Source organism: Sinocyclocheilus rhinocerous, unplaced genomic scaffold, assembly GCF_001515625.1.
Source record: "Sinocyclocheilus rhinocerous isolate Xijiao unplaced genomic scaffold, SAMN03320098_v1.1 scaffold259, whole genome shotgun sequence".
NCBI lineage: Eukaryota > Metazoa > Chordata > Actinopteri > Cypriniformes > Cyprinidae > Sinocyclocheilus > Sinocyclocheilus rhinocerous.
The window spans coordinates 367813-380497 of record NW_015635083.1 but is presented as its reverse complement, the minus strand read 5'-3'; the positions used below and the strand labels follow the sequence as shown (position 1 = coordinate 380497).

Sequence of the window (12685 nt, the reverse complement as noted above, 5' to 3'; positions counted from 1 at the left end):
GCGGCGGAGCCCGCTATTGCCCGTTCCAAGATGGCAGCTCCACACACACTGCTGTGGTGGCCGCAGGTTCTACCCTGGGTCCCCATCCCGCCGGCTCTGCCTCAGTCCCCAGGTCCCCCTGCAGCACACGGACCTGGCCCCCCAATCCCTCCCCCTACTCCGCCCCCGCTCCTGTTTCTCCCTCTCACCACCAGAGGTCGCCATCTCCCTTCATACTGGACTCCATTCCCCAGACTCCACTCACCTGTCACTCATTACACCCTCAGCTGTTCCCCATTGTCACAGACTATATATTCTCCTCTCACTCACCACTCTGCCTGGCTGAATTAATTGTAATGGTAGTTGTAATTTCTTGTTGTAGGTTGTGGATGCAAGCACTTTATGTTGCCGTATTTGTATCCCGGTCTTGTTCTTGGTTGAGTTGTTTTTGCTTCTGTTTTGCTTTGTCTGTTTTTGTTTATTAAATCTAGTTTCACCTGCACTTGGACCCAGACCCTGTTTTTCCACGGTGCTCTCTTACCGCTCCATGACACCTTCTTTTTCAAATGTATATTATTTTAAATAAAGAATTCAAATATATATTACATTTAAATCATCCCCAGAGATCTATAGAATTTTATTAAGAATTTTGTGAGAAACTTTGTTCCTTTCCAATATGATCATTTCATTCTGACATATACAGCAAAATTATTTAATAATCTTTCACAATTTTTATCAACAACAGGTTAGATTCTCCATGAACTGTAAAAAAAAAAAAAAGCATTAAAAAACAGTCAAATGACTGGCAGCTACGGCTGCCAAACAAAAACCGTAAAATTACAGTAAAATTATCTTAATTGAAATAAAGTGCAAAAACAATAATTTTACAGAAATTTTCATTAAAGGTTTTACAGAATTTTTATTTTATTTTATAGATTTTTCCTTGTTTCAATTACGATATATTACTTTAGCCGTAGCTGCCAATCATTTGACCGTTTTTTTCGTTTTTTTTTTTTCATTTGACCGTTTTTTTCCAACTTTCAACATTTTTTTTTAACAGTGCAACTGTAGTTTTGCAATATTTCAAATAATGTTGCATTTTTGACTACTGATTATAGATTAATAAAAATGAATACATAGTAATTGAAAACAATAACTATCTGTAACTTTAACGTATAATAATAACAATAGCAATAACAACAACAACAACAACAATAATAATAACAATTTAAATAATATCACATATGTTTTATTATGCAAAATTTACACAAGGATTTTCAGACACTATTCATCTTACTCTTGAAACAGGTGAGAATTTTTTGTCTGATCTTTTTAGTTTTAAATCCATACACAAATGGATTTACAGGGAAAGGAAATACAAAAACTGTTATGGAAAACATACTGCATATAAGCAGGAAAATTTCTGATCGAATTGCAACAAGGGGGAAAAGAGTGTTGAATTTCAAGAAAATAAAGACAACCAAATGAGTACCACATGCCTGAAGTTCCTTATTCTTTGCATCAGACAGCTTATAAGTAACACAAGTGATTAATATATGAATGTAAATGCCACAACAGAAAACGCAAGGACATGGTACAAAACCAGAGTAAACAGTCCATAGATATTATTCACTCTTGTGTCTTCACAAACTATAGTCTCATTATAGTTGGATTATAGCAGATAAGATCTGCCATGTGTGTCTGGCAAATGTTCTTATTCACTACAAGACAGAAAATTACAATTATGAGAATAAAATTAAAAAGCCACATCCCAGTTATGATTTTCACCGTTATTGGTATTCATAATGGCTTCATACCTCAATTTATATGCATAATTTGCACCTATAATGAATTTTGCAGGAGAAATACAGTTGTTTTTTGTAAAATATCAGCATTACAAGTGTATAATGCTAATGTTTTTAGTTTGTAGTAATTAAATGAGGCTGAAATTAGGTAAAGTTCATGCTGTTTTTTTTGTAATTAAAAACTCCAATGTAAATGAATGTTTCTCTCATTTCCAGGTTCAATAAATAAACATCACTACCAAAAAAATAAATTTTGTATTTTTACAATAACATTGTAATTAACCTTAAATTTTTAAGGCATTATTACATTTACTCTAAATTAATAACTATGTGAATGCAGTAACATATTATCAGACTTCATGCATATTTTATTTGTGAAATGATGTTCAACTGTTAATAAACTTGTAGTCAACATACTTTCAAATCATCAGTCATCGAAACCCATGCAAGAAGCACTTCTGAAGTGACAATTAGGTAGCTTTAGTTTTTTTTTCAGAAGTTTATGAAGAACTCACCAAATTGTGGTGCACACTCTTCTCAGCCTGCGTCCACTCTTCAGCCTCTGCTGCCTTCACTTTCATTGATGGCACTGAGAAAAAGGGGTATGAAAAGATTCCTTCCCTCGAGGAGGCCGTCTCTGCGCATCTCTGGCTGTCCTTGGCCCTGGGATGGAAATCCAATGCTGCTCATGTTCTGTTTTGCTTTGTCTGTTTTTGTTTATTAAATCTAGTTTCACCTGCACTTGGACCCAGACCCTGTTTTTCCACGGTGCTCTCTTACCGCTCCATGACACCTTCTTTTTCAAATGTATATTATTTTAAATAAAGAATTCAAATATATATTACATTTAAATCATCCCCAGAGATCTATAGAATTTTATTAAGAATTTTGTGAGAAACTTTGTTCCTTTCCAATATGATCATTTCATTCTGACATATACAGCAAAATTATTTAATAATCTTTCACAATTTTTATCAACAACAGGTTAGATTCTCCATGAACTGTAAAAAAAAAAAAAAGCATTAAAAAACAGTCAAATGACTGGCAGCTACGGCTGCCAAACAAAAACCGTAAAATTACAGTAAAATTATCTTAATTGAAATAAAGTGCAAAAACAATAATTTTACAGAAATTTTCATTAAAGGTTTTACAGAATTTTTATTTTATTTTATAGATTTTTCCTTGTTTCAATTACGATATATTACTTTAGCCGTAGCTGCCAATCATTTGACCGTTTTTTTCGTTTTTTTTTTTTCATTTGACCGTTTTTTTCCAACTTTCAACATTTTTTTTTAACAGTGCAACTGTAGTTTTGCAATATTTCAAATAATGTTGCATTTTTGACTACTGATTATAGATTAATAAAAATGAATACATAGTAATTGAAAACAATAACTATCTGTAACTTTAACGTATAATAATAACAATAGCAATAACAACAACAACAACAACAATAATAATAACAATTTAAATAATATCACATATGTTTTATTATGCAAAATTTACACAAGGATTTTCAGACACTATTCATCTTACTCTTGAAACAGGTGAGAATTTTTTGTCTGATCTTTTTAGTTTTAAATCCATACACAAATGGATTTACAGGGAAAGGAAATACAAAAACTGTTATGGAAAACATACTGCATATAAGCAGGAAAATTTCTGATCGAATTGCAACAAGGGGGAAAAGAGTGTTGAATTTCAAGAAAATAAAGACAACCAAATGAGTACCACATGCCTGAAGTTCCTTATTCTTTGCATCAGACAGCTTATAAGTAACACAAGTGATTAATATATGAATGTAAATGCCACAACAGAAAACGCAAGGACATGGTACAAAACCAGAGTAAACAGTCCATAGATATTATTCACTCTTGTGTCTTCACAAACTATAGTCTCATTATAGTTGGATTATAGCAGATAAGATCTGCCATGTGTGTCTGGCAAATGTTCTTATTCACTACAAGACAGAAAATTACAATTATGAGAATAAAATTAAAAAGCCACATCCCAGTTATGATTTTCACCGTTATTGGTATTCATAATGGCTTCATACCTCAATTTATATGCATAATTTGCACCTATAATGAATTTTGCAGGAGAAATACAGTTGTTTTTTGTAAAATATCAGCATTACAAGTGTATAATGCTAATGTTTTTAGTTTGTAGTAATTAAATGAGGCTGAAATTAGGTAAAGTTCATGCTGTTTTTTTTGTAATTAAAAACTCCAATGTAAATGAATGTTTCTCTCATTTCCAGGTTCAATAAATAAACATCACTACCAAAAAAATAAATTTTGTATTTTTACAATAACATTGTAATTAACCTTAAATTTTTAAGGCATTATTACATTTACTCTAAATTAATAACTATGTGAATGCAGTAACATATTATCAGACTTCATGCATATTTTATTTGTGAAATGATGTTCAACTGTTAATAAACTTGTAGTCAACATACTTTCAAATCATCAGTCATCGAAACCCATGCAAGAAGCACTTCTGAAGTGACAATTAGGTAGCTTTAGTTTTTTTTTCAGAAGTTTATGAAGAACTCACCAAATTGTGGTGCACACTCTTCTCAGCCTGCGTCCACTCTTCAGCCTCTGCTGCCTTCACTTTCATTGATGGCACTGAGAAAAAGGGGTATGAAAAGATTCCTTCCCTCGAGGAGGCCGTCTCTGCGCATCTCTGGCTGTCCTTGGCCCTGGGATGGAAATCCAATGCTGCTCATGACTCTAAACCCTACAGGACCACGTCAGCCCTAGTAGGGCCTACTCCATGGCTGGACAGGCAAAGCCTGCACCGTTGGCCGCTCAGCTTCAACCTAAAGCAAAACCAGAGCCCCCCAGAGCCCCATGCGCTACATCTTCACCAAGCGCCAGGGCCCCCTTCCCAAAGTGACATTGGATCCTGAGCCACAGAAACCATCCTAATGCACCAGGAGAGATGAGGAGATGGCTAAGTCCCTCTGTGGCCAGACCTCCATCCAAGAAGTCTTGTGCTCGCAGGGGCGGCACAGTGGCTCGGTGGTTGCACTGTTGTCTCACAGCAAGAAGGTCCCCGGCAGGGACAGGAGGCCTTTCTGTGTGGAATTTGCATGTTCTCCCTATGTCAGCGTGGGTTTATGCCGGGTACTCCGGTTTCCTCCCACAGCCCAAAGACATGCAGGTTAGGTGAATTGAAGATTCTAATTTATCCCCCCTACTTGTGTGTAAAACAGACTTGTATATAGATTGACTTGTGCATGGATTAACTAGTTCTCGCCATGAATATAGCCATAGATGTTGGATGGTGTTAAGAAGAAAATAAACAAAACGCTTACCATCCTGATAATTTTGACAGCAAATTTGGATTTAGTCTTAGTCATAGTCTTTTGACTAGAATGCCATTTAGTTTTAGTCATATTTTAGTCATCTGAATTGTTTTAGTTTGAGTCTAGTTTTAGTCGACTGAATATCATAAAATTTTGGTCACCTAAATCTACAGTTGTCAGCCCTGTGTTCCCGTGTTTGTTGTGTTTTTCTCCTAATGTGCTCCGAGACCTAGGTGTTGAATTTCAAGAAAATAAAGACAACCAAATGAGTACCACATGCCTGAAGTTCCTTATTCTTTGCATCAGACAGCTTATAAGTAACACAAGTGATTAATATATGAATGTAAATGCCACAACAGAAAACGCAAGGACATGGTACAAAACCAGAGTAAACAGTCCATAGATATTATTCACTCTTGTGTCTTCACAAACTATAGTCTCATTATAGTTGGATTATAGCAGATGAGATCTGCCATGTGTGTCTGGCAAATGTTCTTATTCACTACAAGACAGAAAATTACAATTATGAGAATAAAATTAAAAAGCCACATCCCAGTTATGATTTTCACCGTTATTGGTATTCATAATGGCTTCATACCTCAATTTATATGCATAATTTGCACCTATAATGAATTTTGCAGGAGAAATACAGTTGTTTTTTGTAAAATATCAGCATTACAAGTGTATAATGCTAATGTTTTTAGTTTGTAGTAATTAAATGAGGCTGAAATTAGGTAAAGTTCATGCTGTTTTTTTTGTAATTAAAAACTCCAATGTAAATGAATGTTTCTCTCATTTCCAGGTTCAATAAATAAACATCACTACCAAAAAAATAAATTTTGTATTTTTACAATAACATTGTAATTAACCTTAAATTTTTAAGGCATTATTACATTTACTCTAAATTAATAACTATGTGAATGCAGTAACATATTATCAGACTTCATGCATATTTTATTTGTGAAATGATGTTCAACTGTTAATAAACTTGTAGTCAACATACTTTCAAATCATCAGTCATCGAAACCCATGCAAGAAGCACTTCTGAAGTGACAATTAGGTAGCTTTAGTTTTTTTTTCAGAAGTTTATGAAGAACTCACCAAATTGTGGTGCACACTCTTCTCAGCCTGCGTCCACTCTTCAGCCTCTGCTGCCTTCACTTTCATTGATGGCACTGAGAAAAAGGGGTATGAAAAGATTCCTTCCCTCGAGGAGGCCGTCTCTGCGCATCTCTGGCTGTCCTTGGCCCTGGGATGGAAATCCAATGCTGCTCATGACTCTAAACCCTACAGGACCACGTCAGTCCTAGTAGGGCCTACTCCATGGCTGGACAGGCAAAGCCTGCACCGTTGGCCGCTCAGCTTCAACCTAAAGCAAAACCAGAGCCCCCCAGAGCCCCATGCGCTACATCTTCACCAAGCGCCAGGGCCCCCTTCCCAAAGTGACATTGGATCCTGAGCCACAGAAACCATCCTAATGCACCAGGAGAGATGAGGAGATGGCTAAGTCCCTCTGTGGCCAGACCTCCATCCAAGAAGTCTTGTGCTCGCAGGGGCGGCACAGTGGCTCGGTGGTTGCACTGTTGTCTCACAGCAAGAAGGTCCCCGGCAGGGACAGGAGGCCTTTCTGTGTGGAATTTGCATGTTCTCCCTATGTCAGCGTGGGTTTATGCCGGGTACTCCGGTTTCCTCCCACAGCCCAAAGACATGCAGGTTAGGTGAATTGAAGATTCTAATTTATCCCCCCTACTTGTGTGTAAAACAGACTTGTATATAGATTGACTTGTGCATGGATTAACTAGTTCTCGCCATGAATATAGCCATAGATGTTGGATGGTGTTAAGAAGAAAATAAACAAAACGCTTACCATCCTGATAATTTTGACAGCAAATTTGGATTTAGTCTTAGTCATAGTCTTTTGACTAGAATGCCATTTAGTTTTAGTCATATTTTAGTCATCTGAATTGTTTTAGTTTGAGTCTAGTTTTAGTCGACTGAATATCATAAAATTTTGGTCACCTAAATCTACAGTTGTCAGCCCTGTGTTCCCGTGTTTGTTGTGTTTTTCTCCTAATGTGCTCCGAGACCTAGTTTCCCGTAGTTCCCCTGATTAGTTAATTCTGTTCACCTGTGTTGTTGATCATCTCATTTGCTCCTTTGCTCCACACATTCCTGTTTATGATTAAAGACTGTTCCTAGTAAATGCTCCCACGTCTCTGCGTCTCCTCGATCCAACACAGTAGGCAGCACCGTGACAGAACACTGGACCTGAAACAGTAAGTGGTGCCCCTTCTCCCCGTTTGTTGAGTGTTATTTTTTCCTGTTTCTCCCCGTGGCTATGGAATCAGCCGCACGGTTCTCCACCCTAGCCCGCAGGAATCTCCCTTTCATAGACTATGCCCGGGAATTCTGTGGGCTCGCCGCGACAACGGCGTTAGACAATGTCACGTTGAATCCTCTGTTCTGGATCGGGGCCCAATTACTATCGCCCCGTGGACCTCCCAGACACCACAGGGCTAAGCTGGAGGGAAGGGATCCTCCGGTGTCTGGAAAGCATCCGGCCCCGATCCAGAACCAGCCCGCCGGCCGCTCCGTCGACAAGCCCACCAGTCGTTCCTCAGTCAAGTCCGCCGGCCTCTCCAAAGTCAAGCCCGCCGGCCGCTGCACTCTCAAGCCCGCCGGCCGCTGCACTCTCAAGCCCGCCAGCCATTCCACAGTCAAGCCCGCTGGCCAATTCACTCCCAAGCCCTCAGCTGATTGCAGCAGTCTCCTTCACCTCTGCTCATAAAAGGAGAATGCGGAGGAAGAGACTGTGGGCTCCAGCCCCTGAGTCCGCTCTAGTGTCGGCTCCAGCCCCTGAGTCCGCTCCAGTGTCGGCTCCAGCCCTGAGTCCACTCTTGAAAGGGCTCCAGTTCCCACGTCCAGCCCAAGGAGGGCTTCAGTTCCCAAGTTAAGCCCAGGGAGGGCTCCTGTTCCCACATCCAGCCCAGGGAGGGCTCCCGTCCCCAAGTCAAGCCCACGGAGGGCCTCAGAACCCAGAATTTCCCCAAGGAATTTTTTTTGGGAGGACATAGGGCTCCGGCCATAGTGGCCGGGCCAAGTGCTGAGGCCAAGGCCACGGTGGCTGCTCCGCCATGGCCACCTGAACTGTCTGCTCCGCCATGGCCTCCTGAACTGTCTGCTCCGCCATGGCTCCCCGAGCTGCCTGCTCCGCCATGGCTCCCTAGTCTGCCTGCTCCGCCATGGCCCCTCGAACAGCCGGATCCGCCATGGGTCCTGGAATGGGTACCGCCCTGGAGGCCTTCCGTGCCGTGTAAGCCTGTCCGTAGAGGCCTCCAGAGCGCCCACCCCCTCCTTCCCGTTGTTATGAGGCGCGTGGACACGCCTTCCGGGAGGGGGAGGTAATGTCAGCCCTGTGTTCCCGTGTTTGTTGTATTTTTCTCCTAATGTGCTCCGAGACTTATTTTCCCTTAGTTCCCCTGATTAGTTCATTCCGTTCACCTGTGTTGTTGATCATCTCGTTTGCCCCTTTGTTTCCCTGTGTTTATAAGTCTTCAGTTTCTGTCTGTTCTTCGTCCAGTGTTAAAGTCGAAAGGTCCATGTGCTGCGTGTGTGTTCCTGTACTGTATATGATTAAAGACTGCTCCTAGTAAATGCTCCCATGTCTCCGCGTCTCCTCGCTCCAACACAGTAGGCAGCACCGTGACAACAGTAGATTTATTCAATTAAAATCTAATTTAGTTAGGTTTTGTTACAGTGTAAGGCATTTATTCAACATTTCTCTAAAATTTCCAAACACGTTATACATTCCAGGAAAAAGCATCTATTAACCTGGTAATATGAATGATATTAAGGTTTGAAGATGCAATATAGACACAGATTAAACTGCTGTAACATAACCAGAATGAATCAGAATGAGCTTTATTGCCAGGTATGTTTACACATAAGAGGAATTTGTTTTCGTGACAGAAGCTTCCACAGTGTAACAGAATGACAGTGACAGAACAAAAAACATCAGAATAGTCGAAAACCGGTGAAATATCGGGTGGTGTGTACTGCCGAATGTCCAGCAATTCGTCTCTGAAATGAGGGAACGAGACATTGCGTCATGATGACACTATGGGGAAACACCTTTCTCCTAGAATACTAAAGCCTGATTGGCAAAATGACATTGCATCACAATGTCCAATGGCAGCCACTGTTTGACATACAGGTGCATCTCAATAAATTAGAATGTCGTGGAAAAGTTCATTTATTTCAGTAATTCAACTCAAATTGTGAAACTTGTGTATTAAATAAATTCAATGCGTGCGTGATTGGGGAGGGGAGGGGAGGGGAGGGGGGGCAGTGTATATAGTGAGCAGCTGAAGATCTCTGTGCCCTGTAGACAGTGGAGTTCTGCTTACATTGTGTGAATGAGCGTACAGGGCTCTTTGGTCTCTGTAAGTGGCAAGTCACTGTCCTGAGGCATAATAATCCCTTGCTATAATCTCCGCACTGAGCTCGCAGCTTCACCACAGCCATCCTCTTCATTTTCTGACACGCCAATGAGAACATGCTGGCCATGGTGCGAATGTCCCCAGCGAAGATTACAGGTAATTTGGGTGGAAGCAAGGCATGCAGATACTGACTCAGTGTGAGCTTATCCTCTGACACTCCAGCCACTCGCAACAGTTTCTGGGCCGAAATGCGAAATGGGTCCATTAAAATACTTTTTATACAAAACTATTTTGAGTACAGGCTATTTATTTCTTTATTTAAATTAGATTCATTAGTTAATTTAAACTACTAAAACCTTTAAAAGCAACATCAAAGATCTCCAGCTATTCTTGCTATCTAGTAGAATTGGATATGATACCTTTCTTGTCATATTTCAACAGATTTGAAAACTTATCATGATTAGCCTACCCTACAGTTGCTCTTCCATTGATTGACAAGATGACAAACGTGATTTGTTGAACTTGACAATGAGATAATCATAGTGGGGGTTTTCCCTCATGAGATTTATAATCCACACAGACTAATAACTCAAAGACAGTATAAAAGACCCATGACGTAAGCATACACTTGTTAGAACAGGTCAAGTTGCTGCATGACTGCTCAGTCAATCAGACATTTAATAACCATCATGTTATCGAAAGCAAATATCTGTCATCGTACCTTACGTAGCGGAGCAAAGGATTGTTGTAAGTATTTTAAATGTTTTACATTTACCCATAGTACACTTGATCGAGCTGTAATATATATTTTCTCTTTTTACTTTGTTTAGGACAATATCATGTCTTCAGCTGGCAATATCTATGTGTCATCTGATCTGTCTCTTCATGGCTTTGATGTGTCCCCTGAGAAGGCCATTGTTTGCTACTCTGAATTATATAATCATATTGTTCTGCAACTCTCTCCTCCTGTTCACTGTCATAACCAATAAGGGTCTTCATGAACCAATGTATATTCTCCTGTTAAATTTGCCCATTAATGACCTCATAGGTTCTATGTGCCTGTTCCCTCACATCATGCAGGAGCTCCTTTTTGACATCACCCAGATAGCATGCGGATGTGGGCCACTTAAGGCAATGATATGGCACTGCTGGCCTTCTTATGGCCCGGACAAAATGGATGTAAGCCTGAAGTGGCCCATATGTAAAATAGCAAAAATTGCCCAAATATATCAAATCACATGTGGGCCTCTGTAGGTAAAGACGGTGTTGACGGCAATGTGTAATCTGAATGTGACCCTAAAGTGGCCCATGTGGTAAACAGCAAATGTGGCCCAGGTACATTAAAACGTATCTGGGCCAGTTTTGGCAACTTAAGGCAATGATATGGCACTGCTGGCCTTCTTATGGCCCGGACAAAATGGATGTAAGCCTGAAGTGGCCCATATGTAAAATAGCAAAAATTGCCCAAATATATCAAATCACATGTGGGCCTCTGTAGGTAAAGACGGTGTTGACGGCAATGTGTAATCTGAATGTGACCCTAAAGTGGCCCATGTGGTAAACAGCAAATGTGGCCCAGGTACATTAAAACGTATCTGGGCCAGTTTTGGCAAAGATATGGCACAGTGAGCACTGGCTAATGTGGCTGTGAGTCTAAAATGGCCCACATATGATGCCACAAATATGGCCCAGTTATCCTAAAGCATATCTGTGCCAGTTTTGGCAAAGATATGGCACAGTAAGTACTGGCTAATGTGGCTGTGAGCCTAAGGTGGCCTGCTTATAATGATACTGTTACGGGACCGACGAGACATGAGGCGTGAGGATCCATGTGCAAGCTTTTATTAAGAGACGTGGTTTTAACAGGCATGGGTCAGACAATGGCAAACGGGTATATCGAAGGCAAGGCAAGAGATAAATCCAGGTAGAAGGCAAAGGTCCAAGCAGGGGCAAACAGAGTCAGAAACAGCAAGCAAAGGGTTAATCCAAGAGACGTGGCGTGAATCAGAAACCAGGAAAACAGACAAGGCAAGACTAAGACTAGACTAAGAAAACGATGAAAACTTAAACAGGCTCGGTAAGGTAGCTATCCGCTAAACAGGGATACACGCAAAACAATACACGAGACTAAAACAGAAAACACGGAATGGCTCAGTAAGGCAGCTAACACTTGGGGAGTGAAAAATGCAGAACAATACTCGGCAGTGAGAGAGAGGAAGTCCATGGCTTATGTAGCATGTCTGATTGGATTCAGCTGTGTGTGTGTGTGTGATCAGTGCATTCAGCTGTGTGCGTGTAATCAGTGCAATGGTTGATGGGAAATGCAGTCCAGGGTGATGTGTAACAGTCTGTGTGGTGTGAGAGTCAATGTAATGGGAGAATAACCTCTAGTGGCAATCGGCCTGAAGCCCACGGACCGGATTCGTGACAATAATAGGCTACATATTTTAAAATGGTATTGCAAACCTGTTGTTGCCAGAATAATGGCCCATTTTAAATGTAATGTGCTTTATTTCTCTTTCTCCTTTTTTTTCTTAAAACAGGCATAGGTCAGACAATGGCAAACAGGTATATTGATGGCAAGGCAAGAGGGATAATCCAGGTACAAGGCAAAGGTCCAGGCAGGGGCAAACAGTATCCAATAGGGCGAGACTCGAGAGATAATCCAGGTAAACAGGCAGTGATCAGAACACGGGGAAACAGACAAGGCAAGACAAAGAAAACAAGACACTAGGCTCGGTAATGCAGCTAACACTAGGTGAGTGGAAAATGCAGAACAATATACGGCAGTGAGAGAGAGGAAGTCCATGGCTTATGTAGCATGTCTGATTGGATTCAGCTGTGTGTGTGTGTGTGTGATCAGTGCATTCAGCTGTGTGCGTGTAATCAGTGCAATGGCTGATGGGAAATGCAGTCCAGGGTGATGTGTAACAGTCTGTGTGGTGTGAGAGTCAATGTAATGCGAGAATAACCTCTAGTGGCAATCGGCCTGAAGCCCACGGAGCGGATTCGTGACAGATACCAATGTGGCCCAGTTATCCTAAAACATATCTTGGCCAGTTTTGGCAAAGATATGGCATGGTAAGCATTGGCTAATGTGGCTGTGAGTCTAAAGTGGCCCGCATATGATGCCACAAATGTGGCCC

The 12685-nt window shown here is 40.7% G+C and overlaps 3 pseudogenes; 1 reads left to right on the top strand and 2 right to left on the bottom strand.

Moving 5' to 3' along the window:
- Positions 1–1256: 1256 nt before the first annotated feature.
- LOC107746683 (olfactory receptor 52J3-like) lies at positions 1257–2365 on the bottom strand (annotated as a pseudogene).
- A 935-nt stretch (positions 2366–3300) lies between these two features.
- LOC107746682 (olfactory receptor 52J3-like) lies at positions 3301–6267 on the bottom strand (annotated as a pseudogene).
- Positions 6268–10378: 4111 nt separating this feature from the next.
- LOC107746680 (olfactory receptor 52B4-like) overlaps positions 10379–12685 on the top strand; it is a 5577-nt pseudogene continuing 3270 nt past the window's right edge.